The 15,882-nt window shown below is 44.6% G+C and overlaps 1 protein-coding gene across 2 annotated transcripts in view; it reads right to left on the reverse strand.

Moving 5' to 3' along the window:
* The window catches only part of LOC137429716 (SHC-transforming protein 1), a 169,865-nt gene extending 166,043 nt beyond the window's left edge, over nucleotides 1-3,822 (reverse strand). The window contains exon 1 of one of the 2 annotated variants that reach the window (XM_068119889.2): nucleotides 3,633-3,822. The gene's annotated coding sequence lies outside the window, so the exon portion shown is untranslated. The remainder of the gene's footprint in view (nucleotides 1-3,632) is intronic. The other variant, XM_068119888.2, reaches the window with a different exon arrangement.
* Nucleotides 3,823-15,882: the final 12,060 nt, after the last annotated feature.

The raw sequence follows: 15,882 nt of genomic DNA on the forward strand, positions 1-15,882 counted from the left end.
AATGCACCATTTCTGCAAGAAAATTGTTGAAATTAAATAATATTTTGGTATCCACATATGTATTTCTTTGGTTTTCAGTGGAACAAAACAAAAAAAAGCTGAAAAAGTTACTAAATCTTAGCTTATTACACACAGAAATCCTAAAATGTCCCAGACAATATTATTGGCACCTTTTAAAAGTTGTTAGAAATAATTAGATTTCAAGCAGGTAATTCTCCTTTACTTTGGAATTGAACTCACCTGTGGTGAGTTGCAGGTGCCTGCAATATAAAAATCACTCATTCAACCAGTTTGAATGGAGAAAAGGAGTCATACTGCTGTTTTGTGTCACTGTGTACCGCAATGAGCATGGAGAAAAGAAAGAAAACCAGAGAATTGTCTGAGAAGGACAGACACAAGATTGTGGCCAAGCATGGACAATCTCAAGGCTACAAATCCATCTCCAGAGACCTCGATGTTCTTGTGTCCACCGTACACAATGTTATCAGGAGGGTTAAGGACCATGGCACTGCAGCCAACCTCCCTGGACGTGGTAGAAAGAGAAAAAATTGATCGAGGATTGCAGCGAATAATTGTTCGAATGGTGGAGAAAGCACCTCAATCAACTGCCAAACAGATTCAAGGTGACCCTCAGACCCAAGGTACGACAGTTTCAACTCGCACCATCCGTCGCCAACTCAATGAAAGGGCGTTATATGATAGGAGACCCGGGAGGACCCCACTGCTGAGAGAGACATAAGAAAGCCTGATTGGAGTTTTCCAAAACACACCTGAACAAGCCAAAATCCTTCTAGGAAAATGTCCTGTGGACAGGTGAGACCAAATTAGAGCTTTTTGGTAAAGCACATCATCTCTATCTTTACAAAAAACAAAATGAAGCCTTCAAATAAAAGAACACCTTCCCTACAGTCAAACTTGGAGGAGGTTCAGTGGTGTTTTGGGGTTGCTGTGCTGCCTCTTGCACTGGGTGCCTTGAATGTGTGCATGGAATCATGAAATCAGGAGATTACCAAGGAATTTTGGAGCACAATGTTCAAGCCAGTGTCAGAAAGCTGGGTCTCTGTCGAAGGTCATGGGTCTTGCAGCAGGACAATGACCCCCAAACACATTTCAAAAAGTGCCCAGGAATGGTTCAAGACAAAACGCTGGACTGACTGTTCTGAAGTGGCCGGCAATGAGTCCAGATCTAAAACCCATTGAACACCTGTGGGGAGATCTGAAAACATCAGTTGGGAGAAGGCACCCTTCAAATCTGGGAGAACTGGGGCAGTTTGCACAAGAAGAGTGGGCCAAGCTGCCAGTAGAGAGCTGTAGGAAGCTTATTCATGGCTGTAGGAAGCACTTGACTGCAGTTATTTTGTCCAAAGGCTGTGCTACCAAATATTAACTCGATGGTGTCAATAATTTTGTCAATGCCATTTCTTTTTTATTTTCTGATTTAAAATGATAAATTAAGTTATGAATCAAACACAAAGGTTCTGTAATATTAACAGTGAAATAAAGAATTGTGGAGACCAAATACTTTTGTCAATTTAAACTTATGTTTCAGAAAATTGTGAGTTATTTGAAAAGAGTGCAAGGGTGCCAATATTGGCCATGATTGGATACATGTCGTGTGTACAATTAAGGTAGCTAGCTCTAGCAATAGCGCACGCATTATCGATCTCAAGAGCAAACTTTCTCGGTAGCTTTAATTGAGCTACTGATGAATAGTACAGAGACTGGTCTTCATTTGTGTATGTATCCGCAAGGCTGGCATAAACTTTTTGAAGCCATGGTACGCTCGTATGGTGTTCAATGGAACCAAAATAATTGGCAAATGGGGAGTTCGACCAGGGTTCACCCATCGACGACATTTACTAGACATGCTCAAGTCAATCGTGCAAGTCCGCATATATCTGGTACTGGTTCATTATGTACAAGCACGCAGTACAGCAGACAGTGCCAAAGCTGTGGTAGATGTTAAATTATCAGGTATATGGCCAACTTCATTTTTAATGTTATATGGGATGTGTGCTGTTATTGTTGTATAGCCCTGCACAGTTCTCTTGAATAAGCCGCAGCATGGAGACAGCCGATTGATCTCCTAGGAGCGACCCAGATACCCCAGACATCTAGGATGGTGTAACCCCACATTCACAGAATCAGGGCAATGACAGAGTTAGAGAAAGAGATCGAGAGAGAGATAGACAGATAGACAGACAGACAGACAGACAGAGACAACAGGGAAAGGGCCAGTCAATGGGGCTGATGGGCACTCCGACGGTGACTGCGCTGACCTGACGAATCCGGGCAGCAGGGAAGAATGGGGAAGATTTGGCCCCCGACTTGCATTGGGGGGTACAACCACCACAAAGAGGCATCCCCAATAATTGTTGGGATGTGCGTTTTTGGAACCGGAAGTGCTAGCATTTGGTTTTTGGTACCATGTGACGACCATCTTGGAAAAAAAAGTCAAAAATCCGGAAAATATCAAATAGTAAGGCGCTTTTGAAAAGCCCGGAGAAGAAACTAATAATTTATTTTACTAGGCCTTAAACTTAACAACCATAATTGAAATTGCTGCTTGGTTATTCTTGTAACAGGGTTGCAGAAGCCTGTCCATTAATAGAACGTTGTTGACACTATCCCAAGCCACATTAAACCTTTCGAGAAAATATCTCACCAAGTCCTTGTTTTTTCAATACTTTTTCTCCTATTCAAGTCAAATGGGCCATGACGCCATCGTTGCCAAATTATTTAATGACTTTGAGTTTAAAGTCTTTGCTGTTATGTTATTGTTCATGTAAATGTGTGTATTAAGAGAGTTTAACCAACAGTTGTAGTGAGTTTTAGAAGTTATAAAAGAAAGCTTTAATTAAAATAATTACAGATAATATCTACAACACAACTTTTTATAGGTGAGTGAGCAAATATAAAAAGATTGCAACACACTGACACTTCTTACACCAAGTTGTTACAAACCGTGTGAGCTATGTGTAACAAGCAGAAAAAAGGACGATGTTACAGAAAGTAACACAAACTTTAAACGAAAAGCATTAAACAATTAACGAGACGTGAAGGTACAATCAATCCTCTTGCTGGGACAAAAAGTTTACAATGGCCACGCCCCTATTGTTGACTCCGCCTCCTAATTCCCTCTCCCCGCCCCCTCCCCTCGTGCTCAACTCTTGACCTCTGTCTGTTAACCATATACAAACAGGTGTTCCAGTTAAAGATTAATAAACCCCCTGGGGCTCCGCTAGATGCATTGAACTAACAAAGATCGCTCAAGGTACCTATAAATGTACCAAAGGTAAGGCTCGTTTTTATTTCCTGTAAATTCGAAGCATCTGTCTCACTTTCCAAATGACAATTAAACGCAAAGAGTTACAAAGCACGTTCATTTAAACGGTCTCGTTTAACGTCGTTTAACGTCGCCGTATAACTATAACTAACTCAATGATTAAAGGTGTTTGTGTAGGTTAGTGAGGCTCGAGATTGAGACGTTAAAAGTTTGAATAACTTTTGTTTGTTTAACCAATTATTCAAAAGACCATGTGGGTATAAGTAAGACCTTGAGACGGATTGCGAGACGTTAACGTTCAAAAAGTGTCTCGAACTTGATAAAGAGTGGAAGGACTCACACGTACCTGACGGCGATCAAGTCAGCCTGTACTCCCTGCCCTCGGTCTCGAGGTTTGTAACTTCCTGGTGCAGACACTGAACTGCCCCTCCCCATTATCCTCCCAACTCACATTCCCTTCCGAGCTTCTCACATTCCCACCCTCTACTAATATTCCCGCTCCGTGTGCAGTATTCTTCACACCCACCACCCCAATCAGCTGTACCTTATCACCTCCCCACCTCATCAGATGTGCCCAACTAACCCATCTAAACCCCATCAGTTATGCTCTAACAACCCCCACCACCCACCTCATCAGATGTGCCCAACTAACCCATTTAAACCCCATCAGTTATGCTTTAACAACCCCCCTCCCTCCCACACCTCATTAGATGTGCCCAACTAACCCATCTAAACCCCCAGTAATCATGCTCTAACAACACCCCTCCCCCTTACCTCATCAGATGTGCCCTAATAACCCATTTAAACTCCCATCAGCTATTCTCTAAAAAAGCCCCCCTCCCCCCCCCCCCCAAGAGATGTGCCCTAATAACCCATCTAAACCCCCATTAGTCATGCTCTAACAACACCCCTCCCCCCACCTCAACAGATGTGCCCTAATAACCCATTTAAACCCCCATCAGCTATGCTCTAGCAACCCCCCTTTCCCCTCACCCCCCCCCCCCACACCTCTTCAGATGGTATCCTTAGTGTCTCTCACTGCTTTGCCCAGCTACCACATCCCATACCCACTCTCTCGCTGCTTCTTGTGTAAAGTAAAGGATGGCAGCTGTCACAGCAAAATGTTCCTTACAACAGAATCCTCGGGTTAAACATTGACCCTTATTAACCCATCAAAGAGGTCTGTGGACTCGTCGTGCTGAGTCACCACATTCGTGCCATCTTTACCCTACACATATGCATACATACATACATACTTAAATACATACATACATACATACAACTATTTGATATAAAAATGATGTTCATACAATTTAGTGCATGCATACATACATACTTAAATACATACATACATACATACATACATACATGCATGCATGCATACATACATACATACATACATACATACATACATACATACAACAATTTGATATAAAAATGATGTTTACACAATTTAGTACATATCTCACTGTAATACCAAACCATCGGACACAACTATATCAAATTCACACATCATCCTATAAATGGGAGCAATTTGTATATTTATTACGTACGCAAATACAGTAACTGTGGTGAAATCATTCCTCACGGATCCCTCCCTCACAAAGCAAACCGCATATCTTAAATGAACCACACACACAGTCTGTCTGTTTAATTTATTACACAAACTGCAATTTATTACATAAGTCGAAACAATTTAAAACGGATGCCTTCATTTTAATCGATTTCATTCACATTTAATCACATTCAAGACTTTCACAACCATCTTACATGTCTTGGCAACACCTCCCAGCACAACACAACACCTCTATACTATCCGCCCACAACACAACACCTCTATACTATCCACCCACAACACAACACCTCTATACTATCCGCCCACAACACAACACCTCTATACTCTCCGCCCACAATACAACACCTCTATACTATCCGCCCACAACACAACACCTCGATACTATCCGCCCACAACACAACACCTCGATACTATCCGCCCACAACACACCACCTCGATACTATCCGCCGACAACACAACACCTCGATACTATCCGCCCTCCTCCAAACACCCACTACCATCCCACCCAACACTTCGCTACCACACTCCCCAAAACACCTCTCATCATAACAACACCCCGATACCACTCCCCCCTCTACCACATCTATCCAGGGCCTGAAGCAGGTAGTTCACCACCACCTCGTGCCATTCTCCATTCTGACACATTATCTTTATTACCCCCATTAAACCTTCGTAAGACAACCCTCATACTTACTGGTTTCAGTGTTCCCCTCCACTTCCCTTCTCTCTTTTGTTTTCCTGTTCATTTATTCTCTTTCTGGTTGTGCCCGATTGTTGACCCACTACCCAATTGTGTCAAATCTACCTTGCTCTTCCATGACCCTCAATGTTAAGAAAACTAGAACAACGCGACTGTGTCGCCAATATGCCTCCGCATAGTCCCACAATGGGTTGATGCCATCACTCTGCATATGTATGGGTAGGGGATCACGTTTGTAAAGTTTCGTGTTGATCGGATAAGGTTCGTTTTTCTATCCAAGATGGCTGCCAAACCACGTGAACTATGACATCATTTTCAAACTATATGCAACAGTGCACTGTCAGATGATGTTTGTACAATTTTGCATCAATAGGGTGAGCGGTTTCAGAGATATAATTATTTAATATTTTTCTTCAATCCAAAATTGCTGCCAAGCCATGTGACCTATGACAACCCAATTATCATAAAAACATTCTGCATGGGTGTCACGCCTACCCTGAAAGTTTCATCTCAATTGGACAATGGTTGCTGAGAAAAACGAGGTTTAGCCCCTACGGGTACGGACAGAAGGATGGACAACCCGAAAACAGAATGCCTTTGGCGACTTTGTCGGCGGAGGCAAAAAAAAGAAAATACTACTCCCAATCATAACACCCCATATCCCACAAACACAGAGCCTAACACCTCAATTAAGGCCCACAACAGCCCCAGGCCACAACCCTGCCGACACACACACATCGCTATCAAATCTACAACACCCCTACCCCATCATCGCTTAGCGCAGTGCGCAACATTCACCCCTATCCCACCCATTCCTCCACACCCCCCTTTCATCCACACACCCCCCTTCCTCCACACCCACCCCCTTCCTCCACACCAACCCCCCTTCCTCCACCCCCCTTTCCTCCATACCCAGCCCCCCTTTCCTCCATACCCAGCCCCCCTTCCTCCACCCCCCTTTCCTCCACACCCACTCCCCCTCCTCCACACCCACTCCCCTTCCTCCACACCCCGCCCTTCCTCCACACCCCGCCCTTCCTCCATACCCCCTCCTTCCTCCACACCCCCTCTTCCTCCACACCCCCCCTTCCTCCACACCACCCCTTCCTCCACACCACCCCCTCCTCCACATCCTCCCTTCCTCCACACTCCCCCTCTTCCTCCACACCCCCCTTCCTCCACACCTCCCCCTTCCTCCACACCCTCCCTTCTCCACACCCCCCCTTCTCCACACCCCCACCCCCTTCCTCCACATCCTCCTTTCTCAACACACCCACCCCCTTTCTCCACACCCTCCATTCCTCCACACCCCCCTTTCTTCAAACCCCCACCCCCTTCCTCCACATCCCCCACCTCTTCCCCCCCCCCCCCTCCGATATAGCATGTTTATCCACCTTGGATGAAAACTACCTCCGAATTAAAACATAGCATAAAAATGTGCAAGAACAAATCTATTATGATTATAATATAGATATTTACTTGTACAGTAATTATAACTCGAAACTACACGCCATGACATGATTGATGCACAAAAGTAATTCTTTGAATCCCAAACTATTTATATAATCCGTAAATGGGTCCAGCAAATGGTCTTGGCTTTCCACTCTTCATTCCACGAATATCTCCATTACAAGGTGAACAGACGCTCGACATTCGACTAGTATCTTTGGTAGCGGAATCGCTCAGTGGAATCACCATATTGTGCCCTATAGTATCAGCAGGAACTTTGGGATGGAATTTGTAAGGATTCGTCCTGGAGTTCCCGAGGTTGCGAGATCACGTGTCACCGTCCCCGATGAAACTATAAAAACGTAGTGTCGAGAAACGATTGATAATAAAGGCAAACACCTCATAATTTGTTTGAGGCAATGGGATTGATCTGGAAAAACAAATTGTGGATAAGTTGGAAAATGAAGGGAATACTTAACGAGCTCGTTAGCGGTGGCACGGGCATGATGGACCAAGTGGCCTCCTCTTGTGTCAAAGATCCCTGTATTTTCATGTCCAATGTTACATTCGATCATAAAATAAAAATCACTTTCACATCACAGTTGGCATCACAGACAGTTTGGTGACATGTCATTTACCCCTCTGTCCTCCATAGCTCTGTCAAGAAGAGGGTTACTGACACAGTCTTCCCCCTCTGCCTTCCCTTCACTTTTTCCAGAAGAGGGCTACTGGCACAGTCTGCCACCCTTCACTTTTTCCAGAAGAGGGTTACTGGCACGGTCTGCCACCCTTCACTTTTTCCAGAAGAGGGTTACTGGCACGGTCTGCCACCCTTCACTTTTTCCAGAAGAGGGTTACTGGCATGGTCTGCCACCCTTCACTTTTTCCAGAAGAGGGTTTCTGGCATGGTCTGCCCCCTTCACTTTTTCCAGAAGAGGGTTACTGGCATGGTCTGCCACCCTTCACTTTTTCCAGAAGAGGGTTACTGGCATGGTCTGCCACCCTTCACTTTTTCCAGAAGAGGGTTTCTGGCATGGTCTGCCCCCTTCACTTTTTCCATGAGGGTTACTGGCACGGTCTGCCCCCTTGGCTCTGTCAAGATGGTTGCTGCATGGTCTGCCAGTGATCCTCTTCTTGATAAACTCCCAAAATCCGGGCTCACTGCTCGCCTCCACTCATTTGTTCCTCTTTTCTCCCGACTATGGAACCAACTTCCCAGTCTGTTCAACCACATTTTCCCTCCAGGGCTTGAAAGCAGCTGCCTACCTCTACCTCAGGTCATCCCCCACAAATACTCATGATCTCTTCTACCCCCAAATTACCCCATTCACAAGGACTCTTTTTCCAGGTTATGTTTTTCCCATTCTTTTCGTTTGTTAGTTGTGTTACGTGCTCCTCCCCGACCCCCTGGTCACGGTGTACCTCCGAGCCCCGAGAGGAGTCACGGCAGAAAAATGTGTTATTCTGTGTCAAAAATCAATAGGGAAACCACACCAATGGTTATCAACAAACAAATATTGTATTAAAAATCACACAAGAATAACGATAGAACAATAATAGCAATCAAAAGTACAATCAACACATCTTATGATGGTACCATTAGCTAGTATAGGACAACTCACAGTGCTCCAAGTGAGTGAAAAAAACATTCCCCAATGTCTCTATAGCTCAAAGTTGATCCCCTCCAGTGATCATTAGAGCGACGTCGAATCGAAACCCGAACCCCGTTCAGATGACGGGCCCGGCCACACCGCCAAAACAGCAGAAAGGCGTATGCGGCCGAAGCGGTGCAAAGTGTCACGTGGTCCAAAACTGCATAAAGCAAACTCAAGGCGAATGGGAAATCCAAAGGCGCCCTCCAGGTCTGAACTTTCACGGCTGTCGGTGAACCGCAAATTAATCTTCCAAAAGCCACGGTGCACACACACACATCAGATACGTCTGAAAGCGGTGAAAATGGCTGACGAAGCAAATACCTTGCTTGACGCATGAAGCGCACGAATCAAAATGGCCGACGGCTCGTTCCCGAGTCGCAACGACCCGGCGATGATTCTTCAGCATCCCAACGCCAAACTTGACACCCAGGTTGATCAGTCACAGCGATAACCCCTATCGCAGGAATTCCTATCCAGGAAATTCAAAGTTCACTCGTGACTCTTGCTCGACAACGTTCGATCCAGAACGCAAAGCAACCAGCTTCTTGTCTGACTTTTCGCTCCTTTCTTTTTTCTCACCTCTTCTTCTTCGTCTTCCGGTTCCCGATCCGGTTTCCTGTTTCATTTAACATTAACCTTTTTACCTTTTGACAATAATAATGGCTATTTCCCTCAAACAATAATAATAATAATACATAGAACCAGAAATGTTTCAAGTGGATGAAAACCACAACACCGGAAGTGACGAATCCGTAACACTTCCCCCCTCAAGAAAGAAAGTTTGAACATAGTGAAAACTTTCTTTGTAGGCAAACCTCTCCCAACAAACAAAAGTAAACTCACACCCAAATCATCAATTCCCATGAGCAACGATAATCAATATTTCCCAAAAATAAAGCAACAAAACTTCAAACAACCTACAGAGATTTCCAAAGTTAATTCACTCTGGACAAAGCATCAGCAACGACATTGTCCCTGCACTTTACATGCTCAATTTCCCAGTTGAACTCCTGCAAAGCCAAACTCCATCTCATCAACCTCTGATTTTTATTTTTAGTTTCTTTTGAATGAAGGTTAAGGGGTTGTGATCAAAAATCAAAAGTCAAGCAAATCAATAGCACTTTTTCCGGGAGGCCGAGCTGAGAGCCAGGTTCCATGGTGGTTGGGTGGTGAGGCCTGGAAGTATTCACTACATGGATGCCTTTAGGAACATGGAGTTCACGGTTAATCCGTGTAGGAATCTTGGCTTGGCTGCTCCGCAGCATTCAGTGCTTCAACTCTTCCTAACTTTCATAATAATCATGGTTGGACTGCTTGTCGCTGTAGTCACGTGAATAGCGGTCTCCTTCTCGGCCACTACCCTGATAATCATCCCTTCGGGAGCTGCAGTAACTCTGGGAGCCTCCATAGTAATATCGACTGCGGCCACCACCAAAACTACTACTCCCACCCCGGGAGCCATAACCACCCCTGAAACTACCTCCACATTTTCCTCCTCTGTAGCCCCCTCGACGCCTATGGCGTGCCTGTTATGGTCCGACCATCCAAATCCTTGCCATTCAAAGCCTTTTCTGCATCTTTGGTGTCCTTTGTGTTTTCAAATGTGACAAAGCCAAATCCTCTTGACTTTTGCGTCTCCCTGTCTTTTATCAGCAGCACTTCCAAGAGCGGTCCATATTTGCCGAAGACAGAATCCAGAACATCTTCCCTTGTGTTGAAGTTCAGTCCACCTACAAAGAGCTTGCCAACATTGCTTCCATCCCTGACTTGTGTGTGCTGACATTTAGTTTCAGGGTACTTCCTCTTCTCTTCAGGGCGCTTCCTACCCATAGCACGGTCGCGGTACAGGATGGAAATATACCCGGAATCTCCTGCTCTACCTGTGCGGTGTTATTTTCCATACGAGGCTTTTCAACAAACATCGGGTTACCAGAAAGTCGACCACCGGCCAAATCATTCCCGATAACAAAAGATACTCCCTCCACAGGAAGAGTGGCTTGTAAACCTACGGTGACCGGTCCTGACACCAAATCAGACTGCAAATGGATGACATGAAGTGGAGCTTTAACATAGCCACCAACCCCCTGTCAACGAACACTAACACCAGTTGCCGTCTTCTCTGACAATGGCAAAATGCCTTCAAGCATCAAAGATTGATGTGCTCCTGTGTCCCTCAATACCCTAACAGGTCTCTGGTTAATCAAGTCTCCATCCAGTGACACAAACCCCTCTGAAATAAAAGGTTTGTAACCCTCTTGAACAAGGTCGTTCTGAGATGCTGGAACTTCTGGCATGGGAACCTTCACAAGACTCTGTCCTCCAAGGACGATTTCTCACATTTGCCAATGCATTCGGAGTTGTACTAGTCTGACTCCACTCCTGATTTTTCCTTTCCAGGGCATAGCATTGGGACATCAAATGTCCAGGTTTCTTGCAAAAAGCGCAAGTAGGCCCGGAGGAAACACTCGTGGTCTGCCTCGAGCCCCCCAGAAGATAAGTCTGTCTTGGAACTGTAGACTTCTGATCCCTAAGAGTTGCGGTATCAGATCTGTCCTCATAGTCCTGTCTAGGCCACCCCCATGAATCTTCGTTCTCCGCACCGGATGTACCATAACTCCCCGGGCGAACTCGAGGCGGGAAATTAGGTTTGTGGAACCCCATCCTGTGTGTCAAGGCATAGTCATCTGCCACGGTGGCTGCCTCATACAACTCTGGTACCTTCTTTTCCTCCAGATGTACTTTAATGTCCTCGTGGACACACTGTTTGAATTCCTCCACAAAGATCAATTGTTGCAACAGTTTTAAGTCTTTCCCAACCCCTTTCAAATCACACCACCGATCAAATATGGTTTCCTTCATTCTGGCAAACGCCACATGGGTCTCACTCTCCCTCTTCCTGGCATTCCGGAATTTTTGCCGTTAAGCTTCAGGGACCAATTCATAGGCTTTGAGAATGGTTTTCTTCACTATCTCATAATCTGCACATTGATCGATCGGTAAAGCCGAAAATATATCTTGAGCTTTACCCACCAGAACACTTTGCACTAACATAGTCCAGGACTCCACAGGCCATTTTAGCATTTGAGGCACTTTCTCAAAATGTAAAAAAAACTTGGCTACCCTCCTTTTCATTGAATGGTGGAACCAGCCTCACATGTCTACTAACATCCCAGGTGTTCTGACTAGTTGTCGAACCAACCGGCATGGATGCTACCTCTCCCGTTCTCTCCTTAACTCCAGCTCTTTGAATTTAATTTCCTTCTGAAGCACCATGTCACGTTCCTTTAACTCCCTTTCGGCTCTTCTCTCCTCTGCTCTTTCCTTTTCTCTTCTTTCTTCGAGTTCCCTTTCAATTTCAGAATCATTGGAATCTCCTGCGATGTAGTCAACTCCGAGGGCCTTTCACTCACTCACCGCAGGCAGGTTGGTGGTCTTTCTGTCTTCTACCGACTCCTCTCCGGCCTTGCTCCCCCAGCTCTCTGTGCTCTGTCCCCCCAATATTCCTTCAGGTCACACAAGATCTGCCTGCAACCCTCTTATGGTTAAACTGCCAAAGTCTAGGCTCTCTGCTCACCTTCACTGTTTCATTCCCCTTTTCTCCCGCCTCTGGAACAAACTCCCCCACTCCCTTCAATCCCACTCCTCCCTCCAGGTCTTTAAAACAGCTGTTCACCACCATCTCTTATCTTCCCCCATCGAAAACCTTGATCTTTTCTACCCCCGGTAATTCACCCCAGAGTCCTTGCAGTGTTCACATGTTTTATTCCTCTCCCACCTCCCCCCCAAGTCCTCCCGATGTCCCTGCTCTCAAATGTTGCGTTTGTGTCCTTCCCCCTCTCTCCCCATCTTGTCTGCCGCTCCCCTTGTTTTTTCTGTTTTGTGTGTCGGTTTGTCTTTTTGTGTGATTAATGTTAGCTCTTTCACGAGCCTCGATCTTGTATACAACAAAAAAATAAAAAATAATAAAATAAATTCTCCTTTCCTCTGTTCTTCTCTCCTCGAGTTCTCGTTCCTGTGCTATTCTTTTTTCCTCACGTTCTCGTTCCTGTTTTACTCTTTCCTTTTCTGCCTTCCTTTCCTCTGCTTTTAACCTTTCCTGGCTCTGCAGTTGCATCTCCAGTTTCCGGAGCTCCACATTTTCTTGTTTCTCGGGTAACCAATCTAAGGCTACCTCTGTCCATATGCCCTGTCCCACCAGAGCCTCTATCACCAATGTCTGCATCTCTGCTTTCTTCATATTAACTCAGACCTCCAAGTTAAAATGTCTGGCCAATATCAAGAGTTCCGATTTTTTTAACGTTTGGAACTGTGCCTCACTAGGGGACCCCGCAAACTTTTCTGCATCAAACACCATAGTGACTATCCGTTAGCACCTGTTATCCTTCAAACAAGAAATGTAAGAATTTTTTTTTTTTTTTTAATTTGGGAATGTTAGAAAAATTTCAAATTTGGGAATTATGGGAATGCTAGGGAATTCTATCCCAGACGAAGACCCAATTTAGAGCCCCCGAGTCAATTGGACGAGCCCCCAATTTCTGTTACGTGCTCCTCCCCGACCCCCTGGTCACGGTGTACCTCCGAGCCCCGAAAGGGGCCACGGCAGAAAAATGTGTTATTCTGTGTCAAAAATCAATAGGGAAACCACACCAATGGTTATCAACAAACAAATATTGTCTTAAAAATCACACAAGAATAACGATACAACAATAATAGCAATCAAAATTACAATCAACACATCTTATGATGGTACCATCAGCTAGTATAGGATAACTCACTGTGCTCCAAGTGAGTGAAAAAGGAACATTCCCCAATGTCTCTATAGCTCAAAGTTGATCCCCTCCAGTGATCATCAGAGCGATGTCGAATCGAAACCCGAAGCCCGTTCAGATGACGGGCCCGGTCACACCGCCAAAACAGCAGAAATGCGTATGCGGCCGAAGCGGCGCAAAGAGTCACGTGGTCCAAAACTGCGTAAAGCAAACTCAAGGCGAATGGGAAATCCAAAGGCGCCCTCCAGGTCTGACCTTTCACGGCTCAGTCGGCGAACCGCAAATTAATCTTCCAAAAGCCACGATGCACACACACACATATCAGATACAGTCACGTGAAAAAGTAAGTACACCCCATGTAAAGTTTTGACTTTTTCAACATATTTCAACATACAGCTATTTTATCTTCATTTCAACAATATTGAAAGATAAAGGTGATATAATACAACAAATATCATGAAACATTTACATTTTGTAGTCCATTGTATAATTTAAATAAACATAAATGCAAATTTCGCATGTGTAAAAAGTAAGTACACCCCACAATTTATCACTACTTCAAATAACTAAAATTAGAATCAGGTGCACCAGCTCAGGTGCAAATGATTAGAACATCTTTAGAGAGGATCTTGGAGGAACCTGTCTTATTTAAACCTTAGACATTTAATTTGGTTTGCTCTTTGTTGTTGAAGTGTGCGGCGTCACCATGCCTAGATCAAAAGAGCTCTCTGAGGCCTTCAGAAAGAAGGTTATAGATGCCTACGAGTCTGGGAAGGGTTTAAAAAGATCTCCAAACAATTTGAAATCAATCATTCGACTGTCCGGAAGATCATCTACAAGTAGAGGAGATTCCAAACAACTGCCAACTTGTTCAGGCCAGGCCGCCCCAGCAAGTTTAGCCCGAGAGCAGACCGCAAGATGCTGAAAGAAGTCTCTAAGAACCCCAGAATGTCATCATGGGACCTATAGGTAGCTCTTGCCACTGTTGATGTCAAAGTGCACGAGTCTACCATTAGAAAGAGGCTGCACAAATTTGATCTACATGGGAGGTGTGCCAGGAGGAAACCTTTGCTGTCCAGAAAGAACATCAGGGCAAGACTAAAGTTTGCCAATGAACACCTAGGCAAAGACCAGCACTTCTGGAACAATGTGCTCTGGACAGATGAGTCAAAGCTAGAGCTATTTGGCCACAGTACCAGAAGACATGTTTGGCAAAAACCAAAGACAGAATTTGACCACAAGAACCTGATACCAACTGTAAAGCATGGTGGTGGAAATATTATGGTTTGGGGCAGCTTTGCTGCATCAGGGCCTGGGCAGCTCACCATCATAGAATCCACTATGAATTATTCATTGTACCAGAGGGTGCTTGATGATAATGTGAGGCTATCTGTCGGAAAGTTGAAGCTCAACCGAAGGTGGACCTTGCAACATGACAATGACCCTAAACATACCAGTAAATCCACCAAGGAATGGCTGAAAAGAAAGAAATGGAGGGTTCTGGAATGGCCAAGTCAAAGCCCGGATCTAAATCCCATCGAGATGTTGTGGGGAGATTTGAAACGAGCTGTGCATGCAAGAAACCCCACAAACATCGCACAGCTGAAAGAATTCTGCATGGAGGAGAGGGAAAAATTTTCTCTCAGTCGATGTCAGAGACTGGTAGACAGTTATAAGAAACGCCTACTTGAGGTTGTTTCTGCCAAAGGGGGCAATACCACCTATTGGAGCCAAGGGTGTATTTACTTTTTCCACATGCGAAATTTGCATTTATGTTTATTTAAATTATACAATGGTATTTGTTACAATACAATGGTATACAATTATACAACAAAATGTAAATGTTTCATGATATTTGTTATATTATATCACCTTTATCTATCAATATTGTTGAAATGAAGATCAAATAGCTGTATGTTGAAATATGTTGAAAAAGTCAAAACTTTACATGGGGTGTACTTACTTTTTCACGTGACTGTACGTCTGAAAGTGGTGGAAATGGCTGACTAAGCAAATACCTTGCTTGACACGCGAAGCGCACGAATCAAAATGGCCGACGGCTCGTTCCCGAGTCGCAACGACCCGGCGATGATTCTTCAGAATCCCAACGCCAAACCTGACACCCAGGTTGATCAGTCACAGCGATAACCCCTATCGCAGGAATTCCTATCCAGGAAATTCAAAGTTCACTCGTGACTCTTGCTCGACAACGTTCGATCCAGAATGCAAAGCAACCAGCTTCTTGTCCGACTTTTCGCTCCTTTCTTTTTTCTCACCTCCTCTTCTTCTTCGTCTTCCGGTTCCCGATCCGGTTTCCTGTTTCATTTAACGTTAACCTTTTTACCTTTTGACAATAATAATGGCTATTTCCCTCAAACAATAATAATAATAATACATCGAACCAGAAATGTTTCAAGTGGATGAAAACCACAACACCAGAAGTGACG

Source organism: Myxine glutinosa, chromosome 6 (genome assembly GCF_964187855.1).
Source record: "Myxine glutinosa chromosome 6, kmMyxGlut1.1, whole genome shotgun sequence".
Lineage (NCBI taxonomy): Eukaryota > Metazoa > Chordata > Myxini > Myxiniformes > Myxinidae > Myxine > Myxine glutinosa.